Source organism: Heteronotia binoei, chromosome 10 (assembly GCF_032191835.1).
Source record: "Heteronotia binoei isolate CCM8104 ecotype False Entrance Well chromosome 10, APGP_CSIRO_Hbin_v1, whole genome shotgun sequence".
NCBI lineage: Eukaryota > Metazoa > Chordata > Lepidosauria > Squamata > Gekkonidae > Heteronotia > Heteronotia binoei.
Genome location: NC_083232.1, coordinates 45,732,503 through 45,751,322, shown reverse-complemented (window position 1 = coordinate 45,751,322; position 18,820 = coordinate 45,732,503). Strand labels below are relative to the sequence as shown.

General features: G+C 43.1%; 1 protein-coding gene and 1 non-coding gene across 2 annotated transcripts in view; both read right to left on the bottom strand.

The window, feature by feature from the left end:
• Positions 1–18,820, bottom strand: part of TAC1 (tachykinin precursor 1) — a 366,930-nt gene that overhangs the window by 192,036 nt on the left and 156,074 nt on the right. The gene's annotated exons all lie outside the window — the stretch shown is intronic.
• TRNAL-GAG (transfer RNA leucine (anticodon GAG)) lies at positions 15,561–15,627 on the bottom strand. Its single transcript has one exon. It is a non-coding gene; the product is annotated as a tRNA-Leu (tRNA).

Sequence of the window (18,820 nt, the reverse complement as noted above, 5' to 3'; positions counted from 1 at the left end):
CCTATTGGTCGGAACAGCTGCTTCCTGAATCTACACCCTTAAAATGGCAATATATACAGTGCAATCCTAAACAGAGATATACCCTTTTATGTCCCTTGAAGTCAATGGGCATAGAAGGGTGTAACATTGTATAGGATTACACTGTAAGGCTGTAATAAAGTGTATATATACCTGGGATTTGGTCCAATTGAACACACATCATTTATTACTAAATTAATACAGACAGGATCAGACTGTAAGAATCAGTTATATATTTAGCATATATTCTAATTCACAGAAAATTACTTTTAGAAGTTTGCCGAACTCTTTTTTGCCACAGTTAAAACAGAGTTGAAAGAGAACTTCCATTTCACAAGAGAATTCTGAATGTTTCCCCTCCTCATTTGCACTCTAAAATCTTCATGTCACAGAGAGAGAGAGAGAGAGAGAGAGAGAGAGAGAGAGAGAAAGCTTAAATTACACATTTTCTTTAAGCATTACAGAAAGCATTATCAGGCAGCCTTCTCTATTAAAATACGGAATAAGCAAAGAATGGAAAAATACAACCCTAATGGTAAAGCTCCAAGATATTTAGTTAAAGACACCCTTCTGTGATGATAATGATGCCATTTTATTGCTTAGGATAATGACTTTTTACTAAATGGTGGATGTAATGCTATACAGTGTATCTTGCACAGATCCAGATTCCAGCTAGATTTATGCCAGTGTCTTTTAATGAACTGGTGTGTAAGTCATTGTGCATCCTTTTCTCATTCAGTTTTTTCATTCTTGGATGCACAAGTCAAAATATCTGGCTTGCTTTATGGAATAGCATCAGAAAGTGAAGACAGAAAGTGTGTGAGCCTTCAGAACAGAGGCTGTGTGGAAAGGTGATGAGGATGAGGGGTGGGGGGAGCCCAATAACAAAAGGAGTGCCTTCATGTTTTATGCATATTGGACATGGTGCAGCAAAACCTCTCATTTGCCAAACATGAATATCAACGTAATTCTGGATCACTATTTAATTCAGATTTCCCTACCGAATTGTTCTGAAATCTGGAATGAATCTGAATCACAATAGTTGGCTCTCCATTGAAACAACTGCTCTTGGCTGGGATCTCTCTCTCTTCAAGTCCACCCTCATAACTTCCATTTCCACATGATGAATGTTTGGTTATTTTCAGCACAAAGTGTTTGATAGTCAAACTTACCATCTTTGACTGTATAGTTCAGAAGCGAACCAATTGCCTAATCTGTTGGGCTCAGCACTGTAGACTCACATACCTGCTGGACAGATTTGCATTGGCTATTTTCAATACTCTGCAAGTGCAAAATGGCTTCTGACAGTGTAACCTGGGAGACTGAGGAAGCTCCATCCAGAGTGTGGTGGCAGCCGCTGAGACTCTAACATGGAAGAGGCCAGCCCAAGTCTGGGCCCTAAGGAGGCACTGAAGAAGCCCACAGTAGCTTGGATGAAGCCTGGATCTAATCACCTGAGGTGAAGCTGGAGAATACTTACAGCTGTTATGAGGAGAGGATTCCCCTATGGCTCTGAAGTGGGTGGGGTGGATGGGCAGATCCACAGATGAGGGGGGTTCAACTGCTGGGCCAATCCTTAAGGGCAGCTTCCAGTTAGGGAAGGGAGAAGGCAGCAATCAGAGGTCAAACAGTGGTGAGGGAAGAAACTATCCTGCTGGGCCAGTCTTCCCATTGTTGGGTCTCTGTGTGGTGAATAAAAAATATTGGAAAGCCCCTGGCACCTTTTGCCAAAACCCAATAAGACTAGCTGACGACTGCCCACTTGCTGCACCCGTCAATGTTTACAGATAGATTTATATGAACAGTTTAGAAGAACACCAGATAGTAGGGTTTTGGCTTTTTAAAAAAACATTATAATTGAGTTATATTATTTGTGGCTGATTTAACTGCCTAATTATTTTCTGCTGGCTAGACCAGCAGTGCAGTGAGGAGGTAAAAAGAAGTTGTAATGAGAGAGGGGAATTTGCTTTAGGAAGGAAGACACATCTGTGAGCTGGGCAAGAGAAAGCTTTAAATTATGTTCAGGAAAGAGAGAGAAGTATATGGTGACAGACGAGCTGGAAACTGCAAGGCTGTAGCTCAGATGTTACCATTTGGTCAGGTTGTCCAGGAAGTCAAAATGGACCATTTTTCATTTCCCATTCTAGAGCTCTAAAACTTTTGATGTGATTGGTCAACAGCAGGCTTGGTGGGAAGCCTGCCCATCCCAAATTTGATTGGGTTAAAAAGATCCTCCCAGGGTGCAACTGATTCCTTAAATATTGTCAGCCCATTAAGTGGAGAGTTCAAGAATAAGAGGACCCATCTGTGTCCAAGAATAAGAGACTGGGAGGGGGGAGTAGGACAACATCCAGGCTTGGAGCCTGAAAGACAGTCAATGTCCAGCTTCTGTTTCTTACACCCATTCCAAGGAATGAAATGCAGAGGACCCTGCATAAGTAAAGGTTTAGATAGTGTTATAGATTTGGTTCTTTTGCCTAGTATTCTGCCTGTTAAGTATCAGTTTTCAGGCTGTTCTCAATTATCTGTATTCATTAAGATTCACTTAGTTATTAAATTATATACACAATGATCTTGAGTGTGGCTTGACTCATGATATTTTTCCATACTACCAGGTTGCGGTCTGGTGCTGAAAGGACAGTTCCAGCTGAGCAAGGACAAACGGGGTGGGAAACTAAACACCACAACTTGCACTACTTCCCCTCACCCAGTCTCTCTCACGCACATACCCCACAGCAGTCCTTCACTACGCAGAGCAGAAAAATGGGGGCTGGGTTGTTGGTGGCAATGGTAGCTACTAAGGTTTCTCATTCCAGGAAAAGGGGTGGGGTAGGGAGGAAAAGGTTTTCTTGGGTGATTTTGGTTTGTCTGAAGTGGGAAGGAAGTGAAAGGGGGTTGTTTATTACAACAGTCAGTTGGGCTGTGTGAGAACATGTGTGCATAAAAACCCAGCTATGCTGTACTGAATTGTTAGGAAGATACAAGATGAAGCAACCTGCCAAACAGCTTTGAAGGTGTTGATGAACAACCCAACAGTCCACCCAAAAGTTGACTCCTTGTTCATATCTGGCATAAGAACATAAGAACATAAGAGAAGCCATGTTGGATCAGGCCAATGGCCCATCAAGTCCAACACTCTGTGTCACACAGTGGCAAAAAAATTTTTTTTTTATATACACATACACTGTGGCTAATAGCCACTGATGGACCTGTGCTCCATATTTTTATCTAAACCCTTCTTGAATGTGGCTATACTTGTGGCCGCCACCACCTCCTGTGGCAGTGAATTCCACATGTTAATCACCCTTTGGGTGAAGAAGTACTTCCTTTTATCCGTTTTAACCTTCCTGCTCAGCAATTTCATGGAATGCCCACGAGTTCTTGTATTGTGAGAAAGGGAGAAAAGTACTTCTTTCTCTACTTTCTCCATCCCATGCATTATCTTGTAAACCTCTATCATGTCACCCCGCAGTCGACGTTTCTCCAAGCTAAAGAGTCCCAAGCGTTTCAACCTTTCTTCATAGGAAAAGTGCTCCAGCCCCTTAATCATTCTAGTCGCCCTTCTCTGAACTTTCTCCAATGCTATAATATCCTTTTTGAGGTGAGGCGACCAGAACTGCACACAGTACTCCAAGTGAGACCGTACCATCGATTTATACAGGGGCATTATGATACTTGCTGATTTGTTTTCAATTCCCTTCCTAATAATTCCCAGCATGGCGTTGGCCTTTTTTATTGCAGACGCACACTGTCTTGACATTTTCAGTGAGTTATCTACCACGACCCCAAGATCTCTCTCTTGGTCCGTCTCTGCCAGTTCACACCCCATCAACTTGTATTTGTAGCTGGGATTCTTGGCCCCAATGTGCATTACTTTACACTTGGCCACATTGAACCGCATCTGCCACGTTGACGCCCACTCACCCAGCCTCAACAGATCCCTTTGGAGTTCCTCACAATCCTCTCTGCTTCTCACCACCCTGAACAATTTAGTGTCATCCGCGAACTTGGCCACTTCACTGCTCACTCCCAACTCTAAATCATTTATGAACAAGTTAAAGAGCATGGGACCCAGTACCGAGCCCTGCGGCACCCCACTGCTTACCGTCCTCCACTGCGAAGACTGCCCATTTATACTGACTCTCTGCTTCCTATTACTCAGCCAGTTTTTGATCCACAAGAGGACCTGTCCTTTTACTCCATGACTCTCAAGTTTTCTAAGGAGCCTTTGATGAGGAACTTTATCAAAAGCTTTTTGGAAGTCAAACTGGACAAGTGGCAAACAGGACAAGTGCCAAACTGACCAGTGTTTGAGCATACCTAGTTTAGATGTACACCAAATTTTCATTCTCTTTGCCCACAGACTAGCCTGTCTCCTCCCCTTGTCACACACCCTTCTGCCTCTGTTCTTTTCTCTGTTTTCTCTTTTAGAGTGTAAGTTCCTTTGGAGCTGTAGCCTGTCTATTGTTATCAGTGTACTTTTGTTAGATGCCATGCACACTGCTTGTGTTGTATAGATAGTAAGGAGAATAGTAAGTTCAGTGTTTTCATTTAAAAGGGTGCCATAAAGACGGTTCAGCTCTTCTGCACAATGGAGAAGTATTTATCCTGTTTGGGCTCATTGCTAAAGAGGGGACAGCAAAGAAGAAATCAGTTTCAAAATGTAAGCACTGAGAAATGTAAGCACTGAGAAATGTAATTTTCTTCTTTTTGTAAAACCCAATTAATCATTTGTAGATGAACAGCAGACGATGTAACTAACAATATGGAAATCAGTACTGTCAGTTTGAAATCTGCAGTGCCCTCAACATAGATGACTGATGACCAGGTAAGCAATAATTCTGTCTGCCCTAGCTTGGTTATTATTATCATAATCAGAAGGAGCTACTAGCATTTTGGAGGAAGGTATACCATAGTGTGGACTGAATTTATTCCATGCCTGACTTTTTTCCCGACATACAGTTTTGTAACAGGTCATGAGCACAGTGCAGTGAACCACAAAGATGAGGTTTCACTGTACCATAAGATTGCACAAAGATGCAGTAATTGAAATTACAGGTTTGCATCAAGAGCTACTTATTGAAATGATTGGTTAGAGATATTCCTTTGTTGGGAGATGGAATATAGCTTGCTAAGACATTTTTAACCCTCTTCAAAGTTCAAGCATCTTAATGGCTGGAATCTTAAGAACCAAAGAAACAGAGTTACACCCTTCTTGCTCAAAGGAATTAGGAAGGTGTAACTCAGGGTAAGATTGCACTTTAAATCTCATAATGATGTGTTTTTTTATTTAAAATGTTTTTTAATCCTGCTTTTTAGTTAGATGGATTTTCAAAGTGGCTTGAAAATAAAATCAACTCTAAGTTCATTATCAACAAAATAGTCAATAAAAAGGGAAAGGAAAGGAGAGGTCCCCTGTGCAAGCACCAGTTGTTTCAGACTCTGGGGTGACGCTGCTTTCACAACGTTTTCATGGCAGACTTTTTATGGGATGGTTTGCCATTGCTTTCCCTAGTCATTTACACTTTACCCCCAGCAAGCTGAGTACTCATTTTACCGACCTTGGAAGGATGGAAGGATGGGTCAACCTCGAGCCAGCTATCTGAAAACCCACCTTCCACCGGGGATCGAACTTAGGTCGTGAGCAGAGTTTAGGACTGCAGTACTACAGCTTTAACACTCTGCACCACGGGGCTCTTTTTTAAAAAGGGAAAGCCACAGCACAAAACAGGAAAGCCAGAAGCTTAAAACAAATCATTCAGCAGAAACCATCTTATCATTATTTCCATTCTTAATGTGGCTGCATCTATGGATATTTATATGCCGAGATTGGAACTATGAACAGATGAGATGGAGCTTTCTACAAACCTGAGAAAAGTCTCTGGTTAAACCACACAAAATTAAAGAAGCCGTGCCTGTACCCTTAAAAAAAATGTGCCTTCTGCAGTGACCATTGTGCGGGTTGGTAGGCAAACACAACAAGATCACCAGCCTTGGGTGCTATCAGTAAAAGATAGTGGGAGGGAACATGGCTCTTTCCAGGACTTTTTTGGCATATAAGAAAGGACCCATTGGGAGCAGGCCTACCGACAACCGCTGGCAGGTCTGGTTGCTTACTACTCTTCAACAGCAAGCACCACAAGGAAGTCTGCAGTGTGGTCAGAGTTTCAGACTTGGATCTGGGAGATCTAGGTTGGAATCCCCAGTCTGCCATGGTGTTCATAGGGGGGACAGGTTATTTTCACATTTTCAGCCTAATCTACCTCACAGAGTTGTCATGAGGGTAAAATGGAGGAGAGAAGAATAATGTAAGCTGCTTTGGGTCCTCATTGTGGGCAAAGGCAGAGTATAAATGAAATATAGTTGAAGATAGGGGACAGATAAAAGATAGGTTGGTTCATGGGAGGATGGCAAGGAGAAAAGAAAGCAGGGAAATGTGCTGATAGGGCGGCCGCCTTTACCTTTTTAAAGCTTCCCCTGACAACTGCTCAGAATGGTGGGGGAACTGGTGGTGCAAGCAAGCAACACCTTTCCTTCTGATTGCCTCAGGAATAGCAGTCAGAAGCTGAAGATGGAAGGCCTTTTGCTAGAGTTGGATCCAGGTACCATGGATGCATACCTAGCTTCCTGCCCCAGCACCTTCAACCCTGTGCCTCGATATCACTAGACTAAAGGGTTGCCAAGTCCAATTCAAGAAATATCTGGGGACTTTGGGGGTGGAGCCAGGAGACTTTGGGGGTGGAGCCAGGAGACATTAGGGGTGGAGCCAAGATGAAGGCTGTGACAAGCATAATTGAACTCCAAAGATCAAATGCTGCGTGACCCTGCACTCGTGACGGGAGTGGGGGGGTGGGATGCGGCTTGGCCTCTGCCGGCACCTTCCTGCGAATGGGGCAGGGGCCTCCACTTGCCTCTCTGAGATGGCTCTGCTGGATGTGAACGCCAGGCATGGCACCGACCGACAGCAGCACCGTCACCCCAAGCACCACCTTGGATACCGCCGACATGTCCTAGGACGCGACGCACCACACGGAGCATGTGCCCGCCTCCCCGCGCACAGCCCTCCTGTTCCTGGAGCAGCTTTGCTCCAAAGAGCCTTCCAGGGGCGACCCCCACCCCCAGAGAGCAGGGAGCGGCCTGAGGCCCAGTCAGCTGCGTGTGGTTCGACTACCGGGGCTGGGGGTCGTTGGCTGGCTGGGAATGATGCGCTCGGCATGCTAAGCCTATAGGAAAGGTCGAGGGCCACCTTCGGAGCGCTCCGGCGCTTTCTTGAGTTCTTGGCCCAGCGCTTCTCTCCAGAAGCAGCTGCTGCGCAGCAGAGCCGTCCAAGGGAGCAGCAACCTCGCGCCGGCCCAGGCGGCAGCACCGCTCTTGGGACTCCCTCCTCCATCTCCTGCCCGGGGCCGCTCAGGCTTGGTGCTGCCAGGCTCAGGCACATGCTCCTGCGAGAGTCTCGGCGCGGCGCAAGGAGGGCGCAGAGAGGTGGCGCTGCGCTTCTCGCTTAGCCTTCCCCCAGAGGCAGTGCGGGTGCTGCAGCGCTGAAGTCTGGAGAAGCAGCAGCAGCAACGAGTGCGGACCCCCAGGCACGCCTCGCCTGACGCGGCAAAGCCTCTCCTGGCGCCAGGCTCCAACACCGGCTCGGGAGCCTCACGGTGCAGCCGTTTCCCCCCTCCCCCGCTTCCATTTTTTGGGGGAGTGGGGGAAGAGGCTGGAAATCCTGGGGTCCCCTGCCAGGGCAGGAGGGTTGGGAAGCCTACTAGATTAGCAATTCCATCCTAGATAAAGTCACACCCCTCTGAGACCATGGACTCTGATGGAGTTAGAAGAATGCTGCTCTGCTTCGGATGGCACTGCACATGCTGAGCAAGTGTCTGTGAGAGACAGCTTTCCATAACTGGGCTGTGGTCAAAGAAAAGTCCTGTCGTGGGTCATGAGGGTCAGATAGGGACAGTGATCAGCCAGGGAGAGGAACCATATAACAAGGATAGCTGGAGCACATGCAGTAGGATTGAGCCCAATATATCTGGTAGGTAACAGTTAAGCTAGAACTGAGAGATAAATTTCATTGCAGTTTGTGGATCATGTTTATCCAAGCTCTGGTATGACCTATTGTGCAATTAAAAATCCAGAGTATGCATATCGTTAGGAAAAGGTTCAGAGTCTTTTAATCAGAGCTTAGACAAGAGTTTCCCAAAGACACATATGACAGATAAAGCACAAAGAAAATATAATAGATCCCCCCACCCTTGCAACTTTCCAGCAGATTGCTCCTCTGGGACTTGATGTTTTTGCTCATTTTTATTTTATTGATGTCGATTTTATGCCTTTCTCCTGTGTGACTACAAACACCACTCAGCATAGTGGCAAGTCTCCTGACAATAGAAGTAAAAGAACTGTTCATCATCTGTGAAGAGCTAATACAGGCTGCCCTGCTCAAGTCCAGGAAAGCGTGGGCCTTGGAAATCATCAGCCTTAATGGTCTGACTGGTAAGCTGTCGCCAATTAAAGTTCATGTTATAAAATACCCATTATGCTTAATGTGGAATGGTAATTTCAAATTAGCATTTTTAACTCCTTTACACATGTATGGAATTGTTATTGAAGCGAGTCATTTTCAGACATTATATCTAAGCACACAGCAGCCTCTCAACCACATATAGGTCCAATACACATGATCACCACATTGCCTGAATAGGGGCAATTGGCACAAGCAAAGTTGGCATGTTGCCCCTGTTAGACAACATGGTGAAATTGTGTGCATGTGTATATGTGTATTAGCATGTATATATGTGTATTAGCATATGTACCTAATATATGCAGTTGTTTAGGCTGTTGGTATACATGGATGTTACCTCTTTTGGGGGCTCAGGGACTGCTACCTCTTTTTTGGGCTCAGGGGAAAACAAGGAAAGGGGAATGAACTCAGCACTGTCCTCCAACCAGCCAATAGGGATCTTCCATACGCACTTCCTCTGAGGACCGGCCAAATTTCTGATGAATGTATGCAAGCCAGCATTCATTGAGCATATAGATTTAGGCCCTTTGCTGACCTAGGCCCCTACTAAATAACCATTTAGTTTCTATTGGCTATCAATACACACTACTGGCTGGGTTTAGTGTTGTTTGAGACATATGGAACTTTCAGTGCATTATAGTATTGGGGAATAAAGCAGGCAACCCCTTGGTTCAACCAGTATAAAGTCTATTTGTTTATTTTGGCAAATGGTTAGGTCCTTGGTAGAGAATCTCCCCAATTCTTTCAGCTTGCAGACTTGGAAGTAGGGTTGTCAGGCTATGGCCCTAAAACTCAAGTTTTGGGGCTCCATTCTCAGGGCTTCAATTTAGACTGACAAGTCAAAATCTCAGAGCTGTCAGCTAGCCCCATACACTTTCTGTAAGAGTGGTGAAAAGTCCATCTTTTCAATGGCATATGAGTATGATTATACCAGTTCTCAGCTGGATACAACTCCCAGTAGTGTGTGGAAGCATTATTACAGCACTGCTATTCAGTGTCAAATCTTGTGGTTCCTATGACATCATCAGGCACGTCCATATAGGATTTAGGGTTTTGGAGTTGTTTTGGAATTATTTTGGAGGTAAAAGGTAAGAAATTATATGCTAAGCAATAATAGGCCTCAATTTTAAATCCCTCTTCTTATCTTCTCCCCATTCAGGCCTAACCCTACAAGGTCATGTATTCTGCTCTTGAGTGACTATTTCTTTGTTCAGATGAAGCAGCCATTCTTTCTAGGTCATAGTTGCCTGCACACCTCTTAGCCACAGAAGTAATTTTGGTCACAATGCACCATTTTCTTCTGGATTAAGCACCATATGTGCTTTTATTCATTCCCTTGTGTGTTAGAAAGTGGGATTCTTTTCACCGTAAATGCAGAAGGCATCTGTAAATTTAAAATGCAAGGTGCTGCACAGTCATATTATCTCTGCTGCCTGAAAGACAAAAGACTCAAACAACAGACTTTCAAATGTGCTTAAACAGTTTCCAAAGTTCATAGAATTTGGTTTACGTGGGTGTCTAGATAAAATTAAATATACCCATAATGAATCTAGCATAGAAATTGCTTTGCTCAGAGATTATTTCCAGCTTCTTCATAAATGTTATGGTGTGGGGGCTTCATGAAGTCTTAGGCAAAACTTGGAAACTTCTTAGGGAGAGAAAAGCTGCTCTAAAAAGAGAGTGCCTTCTGTTGTAGACACTGTGTGCTTTGTTCTCAAGTGGCCAAAAATGGTCATGTTAAACCAAATATTATAAAATGTTGAAGAAATGGGGTATCAAAAATGGGGAGCTGTGGTGTTCCTGATTCAGCTCTCATCAGAGTTGTGACTTGATTGAGCTACTTCACAAATCATATTTTTAAAGTGCACATGTAAAATGTCCTAAATGGATGCCTAAAATATGAAGTGTTGTTATCCGTGTGGGTTGTCTTCATCAATGTGAATGTGTCTATAATTGTTTTGTCTAAAATTCTACTTGATGACACCACATGAAGGAATGTTATGGTTTTCTTCAATGGCTAGGTGTGTTCTCTGAATGAGGAATCATCTGCAAAGATGGGATCTGGAACACATGCTGTGCAGGGTGGCACCAGTGTAAATTTAGCTCCCATTGTTCCCATTTTTGTTTCAAAAAACACCTACCACTTCTGATGTGCTGGATATGTGTATTCCCCTGCCCAAGAAAATATCCATTTGCAGTTCTGAATTGTCAGGGAATATGACAGGAAAAACAGAAAAAGTACTGAAGTGGCTGGCTGGTGATGAAGCACGCTTGAGATGCAATTGCTCTTTTCCTGGACCTGATGCAAGATTTGTTAATTTGTAGTGTTTAGTCTGCTTGTAGTGGTAAATTTGCTTCCTCTATGCTCTGCTCATTTATTTGCAAATAAAGCAAAGATTACAAAGTCACTATAATTCTCTCATTAAGCCAAGCCCTTGAGCACTGCCCCAGAGATTCTCATAGCTCAGTCATGCAAATTGTGAACAAAGTGAATAGAACAAACAGATATGTCATAAAGTTACACTTCTTAGGGACGGCAGCTATCCATGAAGAGCATAGGGCAGGCACTGAATCTCACCATGGAGGAACAACTGAGGGAAGGGGGCATGTTATTGCAGCATCATGAAATGTTAGTGGAGGCAAGGGTAAGGCCTTTCCTTCAGAGGTAGGGCCACTTCAATTGAAAGACAGCTTCATCAGCTGGTGGAAGGTTTTTTTTTTTTTATCATGGAGGAAATTCCTTCATTCAAAGGCAGGGGAGAGGAGTCTCAGAGGAGCTTACAATCTCCTTCCCTTCCTCTCCCCACAATAGACACTCTATGAGGTAAGTAGGTCTGAAGGAGGTCTTTTGAGAACTGCTCTTGAGAGAACTGACCTTGTGCCCAAGGTCACCCAGCTGGCAGCATGAGGAAGCATGGGGAATCAACCCCGGTTCTCCAGATTAGAGTCCACCACTCTTAACCACTACACCAAACTGGCTCTCAGTCTATGGTATGGCCCATGGTCTATCAAGCCATGGTCCCAACACCCGCAATATGGACATAATATTACTAACTACCTGTAGAAAGGATTACTATCACATGTGTGGAGCCCTTTGGATATTAGTCATTCACTGTATATTTTTTAACTCAAGTAACAACAGCTAAGCAGAGAGCCAGCGTGGTGTAGTGGTTAAAAGCAACTGAGAGGAAACTCCAGGAGCATAGTCTCTCTCCCAAAATCTTACTGCATTTTGGGCATCACAAAGCAAAAGAAATAATTAAGCAGTGGTTGTGGGATCATGCTTCACAATCAGATTGGGCACAGATTCTAAAATATCCAGTTACTCTGCAGTGTACCAAACACTTTCAACCAGCGGATAAACTTAGATTCCTTGAGATCTCCAAATATCAAAGAATCTGCTCTGGCATGCTTTAATGCTGTACCTTTAGCCCTCCTGGAAGTCTGATACAATCATGTCCCACTCACTCCACAGCTCTGTCCATGCCATCCAGGGAAAGTAGAGTCTCTTGAACATGTTCTGCTGCATTGCCCATTCTGTAATGACATCTGATCTCAGTATATCAAATTCTGTCAACTTTACCAGGAAGATCAGGACAACTTTATGTCTCTCTTCTTGCAGACTCTTCCCAGGAGATAACTAATAAAGTTGCCAAATTTTGCCTTCAGGTGCATGGGATACATAACTGGCTGGCTGTCCCAATAACCTTCTTTTTACTATTGCCACTGATTCTCTGGAGCTGATTTGGTATTGAACTAAAATTTTGACCTTGGCCCAGTCACAGTTCTCTTAGAACTCTCAGCCCCATCTATCTCATATGGTGCCTGTTGTGGGGAAAGGAAAAAGGCTGTAAGTTACTTTGGGACTCCTTAAAAGCTAGAGACGAGCAGGATATAAAAACCAACTCTTCTCCTTTTTTTTACTATATAAATTATGAGCGTTAAAAATCCACAGTATGTTAATTCCCATCCCTCCAGTTTCTGTATCAGAAAGTTATATGGGACTGAAATATATGCTGTTGCACAATTCAGCACACACCATTCAGCACACACCATGAACAGTCTGGATAAGTAGGTAGGACATTAGACATCAGCGTTGGTTGCATAATACAGGGACTTGTCAGTGATGGTATCAAGGCTGTAGAATTTCCTCAAAAAAGAAGTCAATTTCACACCATCCCTGTGAGCTGCTAGTGTTGGGTCAAATAACTTTATTTCAGGATTTATTAAATATATTAAATTAAGCAGATTGAAATAATAGCATTTTAACTGCTAATGTTGCACTTTCCCTTATTTTATGTTAGTTGGATCTTGTAGGTGTACTAGTTGTCTTTATTTTGGTCAGTTAATCTGGTCTGGAGTCTTAATAGTTTTTATGTTTGTAGATATGCAGTAAGCCACTTTATGGGCCAAAATGCAGAACAGAAATATTTTAAATGAGCCAATTAATATTCATCACAGAAAATATGCCAGAACAATGCAAAATTCAGCCAAATGGGCGAGACAAAAATGCTTTTGGGCTCAGCTGCAACATAAATTTCCCACTGGTCATTCTTGATCTATGCTAATTGATATTTTGGATGAAATAAATAAATGTCAATAAATAAATAAACAAACCAAGCTTAACATTTCTGCCTTTTTAATGGCATACAAAGATAAGCTTTGGTACAAATAACAATGCTGTTGTTTTCTGCATCACGATTATGATGCTCATAGGATAAGGTTGCCAGTGACACTGAGAGATTCTGGCAACATTCTCATGTTCAAGACAATTGCAAAGCATTTGTATGAAAAGAGCTGCACCATCTCTGGATGAAGGAACAGAAGATCATGGTTCCAACCCAGGGATATCAGAAGCTAGTTGGCATGAGCATCAAGTTCCTGGACATTAATCAGTTCTAACAGGACATGTATCTGCTACACCCTTCACTCTTGCTCTCTGTTGCTGGCATCCTCTTCTGATGCATGAAGGTGGATAGGAACCCATAAGAGGCATCAATATTAGAAATGTAAAATTTCCAGACATGTTGAAGACAAGGGGTTATCTAAAAGCAAAATTGCAAATGTACCCAACACTAATGGGGGGAGAGCTGCAAACTGCTGCACCCCATGCACTTCACTCATTTCAAGAGGAAAAAAATATTTCATAATTCTTTTCAGAGTTCTCCAGTTTTTCTAGGTTGTTTTTCTAGTGGTCCTCAGACTCATGGTATACATTCTGAGTAAATAAACCTTGTCCTCAAAGCATTTATCTCATTGTTAAGACAATTTGAGTAAAAATTGAGTAAAAATTGTCTTAACAAGCATTTTACTCAGTTCAAGGCAAAAAGGTCAGAAGTTTTTCCCCAGTACTTCCCCAAATTTCCCATTTTTTTCACTGGAGAAATTGGGGGGGGGGGATTCTTTAAAATGTATTGTCCCAATTGCCCCCCCTCCAAATCTTCACAACTGTAATCAGGACCAAGTATATGAGCCTTTTCTCTTTCCTTTGATTACCTAATAAGTAATTCATTATATCAAAACCTATGATCATGCAGCTCATCTGTTAGGTAGGCAGGAGGCCAGATATGGAGAGAGGGAGATGAGGCTCTGAGTCAAAATATTTCATTTTCCTGTCTCCAAAAGGATGGCATTGCTAGAGGGAAGATATTTATGGATGTGGAAGAATGAAGCAGTAGAGAACTGAGGTGGCAATACATCATACCTCAGATACCATTTTTGAATGTACCATAGAAAAAGATTCAAGTCCTTGTTGAGTTCATTTTCTTCTTGTATGGGTTATTTCAAGGGAACTATTTGGGAAAAAAAGATTATTTTTATTTTATTCTATTTTCCCCATCTTCTGTGCAAAGTAGTAAAATTGCCTCAGACTTCTTGCTCCTTATTCCCACTTCATTCTGTTAGACATGTGAATAACTTCTTGTTGGGGGGAGAGGGCACAAGTACTATTGCACTCACACAGCTTCTCCTGCAGGTGTGGTTCCCTGGACTGGGATACAGAAGTCTGAAAGACAAGATGCACAACCTGATGTGCAAGACTTTCACAGCAGATCTCCACAACACCAGCAAAGTGCAATACTTATAGTCTTTCACTGTGAAAATGTTCCATCACTGAAAGCAAAGTATACTGTGTGGGGAAATTACCGTACTTGGTGTTATTTTTCATTATGCTCCATTGGAAAATAATTCTTGCTTGCAACACTATGGAAGCAGAAGTGATTTGGGTATACACAATAAAGCGATATTTTTTACCTCTTATTGCACCGAGCCATGAATACAAACCGAAACGAATTCATGAATACCAGAAAGCAGCTACTGTAAACTCAATAGTTTGCTGCCATAGTAACCCTCCATCTTACAGGAAGTGCATAAATTATGCCTGACACTTTGTAATGCACCAGGGCAGCTATTTGGTCATACAAATGATGTAGCACTAGCAATCCACATTCTGTAATTGTACTTCATTCCCTATACCATCATGCAACGTACACAGAAAAAGGCTTGGAAAGAATCAATGAATGATCTTCCATTGTGAAACATGAACAGATATTATATCACTGTATAGAAAGTACTCTGTGATTAATATAAGAGCCAGTAATTTGTTCATAGTAAATTTAAGGCGAGGTATCTCAACCCATTTTTACTGTTTTGTTGCTTTTGGTGCAGACTACAGCCCACAAAGCATAGGTTCCTTACAAGGTATCCTATAAATAATTGAAAATACAAAATGTTATTCCATTGATGTAATTGTAGCCAGAAAAACCAGCAGGACACAAACATCAACTCTAGGGCCAGCACAAATTTGTAACACAGCATACCTGCCTCCGTCCACTCTCAACTCATACATACAGCTTCATGAGTCTCAAAAGAATATGCTGTTTTTTAATTTCATATGAACATATGAAGCTGCCTTATACTGAATCAGACCCTTGGTCCATCAAAGTCAGTCTTGTCTTCTCAGACTGGCAGCGGCTCTCCAGGGTCTCAAGGTGAGGTTTTTCACACCTATTTGCCTGGACCCTTTTTTTGGAGATGCCAGGGATTGAACCTGGGACCTTCTGCTTCTCAAGCAGATGCTCTACCACTGAGCCACCGTCCCTCCCCACTGTCCCTCTCAGGAAGAAGATAATTAGACTTTAACTCTCAGTAGGGTGGTCTACTAGGTGAGGCTTGTAGGACTACAAATCATCCAAAAAGGGGAGAAAAAACCTGCAAACAACTCTCCTACCCCCCAGAAGCTAAGATATATATGTATGTAAGCGTTCAAATATAAATCAATTGATTTTAAATTAAATGTTACAATATTCACAGAACTAGCAGACACAAGAATAATTCCATCTCCTCTTAGCCACTAACAGTCAGTGACTCATGAGCTCACTTGTGCTCAATTATATAGAGGGTTGTTAGGACATGGCTGGCAACTGGTGAAAGCTTCGGGGGGGGGGGGATAAGGGGTGTGGTGTCACATGTGCCATGACTTCACTTCTGGGGAAATGAGGAAGTGACATCATATCATTATAGGAATTGCTAGAAACGCTATGTTAAAGCCATCAAGTTTCTAGTAATTCCTAGAGCTACAGGATGCCATGTCTGAATTACCACAGAAAGTATGTCATGCCCTATGAAATGCTGGCTTTAAAAAAACAAACAAACTTCTTCCTCCACCACTTGAAGTGATGATGGGTAACAAGGGTTGCTAGCAGGAGGTCTGCTATTGTGAGAGGCCTGGCAACCCTAATTATATATTAGCATTAATATGATATTTTCAGTGTTCAAAATGATTCATAAGCAGTATTACACTAATCCCTGCAACATCCTTGTCAGGTAGGCCATTTTTCTCATAATGCAGATGGGAGGCTAAGTAATGGTTTGCAATCCATAGTGTCATCCTAAACAGACTTATATCCTTCTAAATTCATTGAAGTCTATGGGCTTAGAATGGTGTAACTTTGCTTGAGAGGGTACTGTTGGAGAGGTTGTGGTGACAAGAAGACTTTATTCATTTAACCAATGATCACACCAGCAACCATTTTGGGACACAGGTATGAATGCATGTTATATAGTGTGCCAGATGTTTCTCTTTGAATAATGGAGCTTGTGAATAAAATGTAATTGGGGCTACTAAAGTCATGTATTTAGGCTCACAGAAGTCTATGGTATCCCAAGGCTATGATAGCACAAGATGAAAATGTCACCCATTGTCTATATATGACTAGGATTTCTTTAATAATGTTGATTGCCTAACTAGGGTTACCTGCTCTGGGTTGGGAAATACCTGGAGATTTTTTTTGGGGGGGGGGCCCAAGGAGGGTGGGATGTAGGGAGGGGAGGGACTTCAGTGGAATATAATGCAACAGAGCCCACCTTCCAAAGCAGCCATTTTCTCCAGGGGAACTGATCTCTGTTACCTTTAGGGTTGCCAGGTCCAACATAGGAAATATCTGGGGACTTTGGGGGTGGAGCCAGAAGACTTTCCCATTTCCCAAAAATGAATAAATAAAAATATAGCAGTGCAGTACCCCTGAATACAGTCTTCATTTCCTCCTCTTTTTTGCATTCAGATGATTCCACAGCAGCTGCACTTCCACTAAATTGAACCACACACACACATACACACACAAAGCAACCAAAATAAACAGTTTTTATGTCTACACTTTTGTGATCTCCCTGGGGAAATGGTGTATTTCAACCAATTTACAGAGACAAAGCTCTAGGGCAGAGGTGTCAAACATACGGTCTGGGGGCCAAATCAGGCCCCCAGAGGGTTCCTATTAGGCCCCCAAGCAACTGGCTGTCATATGCTTTCTTCTCTCTCTCTCCCTTGCTTGCTTCTGCATAATAGCTTGCTTTGCAAGGCTTGCTCAATCACACAGGAGCTACAGAGCAAAACCTCTATTTTCTCCATTGGCCAAGGCTTCTCCCTTGGGGAGGAAGGGGGGGGGAGGGATAGCTTGCTTTGCCAGGCTCTCTCTTCCTTCTATTGGCTGAGGCTCCTCCCCTCCTGGTTCTCTAGGGAAGGAAGGAAAGAGACAGAGGTTCCTTTGCCCAGTCCCCTAGATCCCATGGGAGAAATACTTCTTTGTCCAAAGGGTGATTAACACATGGAATTCACTGCCACAGGAGGTGGTGGCGAATACAAGCATAGACAGCTTCAAGAGGGGATTGGATAAGCATACGGAGCAGGGGTTTATCAGTGGCTATTAGCCACATCATATTGGTGGAACTCTTTGTCTGGGGCAGTGATGCTCTGTGCTTGGGGGGGGGCACAGTGGGAAGGCTTCTAGTGTCCTGGCCACACTGGTGGACCTCCTGATGGCACTTGGGTTTTTTGACCACTGTGTGACACAGAGTGTTAGACTGGATGGGTCATTGGCCTGATCCAACATGGCTTCTCTTATGTCTGTTTCCTTTATAAAGTTTATATCTCTGCTATCTAATCTTAAACAGGTACACACATGGCCCGGCTTGACAAGGTCTTATTTATGTCAGATCCAGCCCTCGTGACAAATTAGTTTAACACCCTGGTCTAGGGGTGGAGTTTTCCTCTATCCCATACTCAGGTTCTAGTAAATTTTTAATTATTCTTTTCACTATACAAACAGCTTCTGCAAGGAATGCAAAACAAACAGAAGGACTGGGCTCTTTGGCTTCCTCTCTCTCACACACACATGGCTCTTTCTGCTCACCCCCCCCCCCACAACAGCTTCTGTCCTGCTGAGATTTAAAGGCACACACAAAAACCTTCCAAAACAGAAGCAGCTGCAAATTTCTGAACCTGCCTGAGATCTAAAGGCACATTGTGAATGTTGGGGTGAGGCTTCTTCCCACTGGCCAGCTAGCTGCTGGTGGTGGGGAGCCTGCAAAACTGAGGGAACCCCCCCACACTTGGAGCAGGGGACTGACAATTCTACTTGCTCAGAGATCAATTGTAATCCAAGGAGATCTCCAGCTACCACCTGGAGGTTTGCACCCTTTGGCTTTGAGGCAATAAAGAATGGGTGGGGGCAAAAACTCTATGGTAGAAGCTAATTCTACCATAGAGTTTTGCCCAAAAACCAAAGCATTGCCTTTCAATGTCCCTGACATCTCTACATCACTTCCAGGTCATGTAGGCATGTCACGGAAATGCCGGGCATTTCTCCCTGCTCCTAGTACATGCACCTCTCCTTCCCCTATCAGCTACTCAAAGGAACTTGAATACAATCCTAGAGAGGTCACTATAATGGATAACACAACAAAAAATGCAAGCTAGTGACCAATTTACTATGAAGTATATAGAAATCAGTC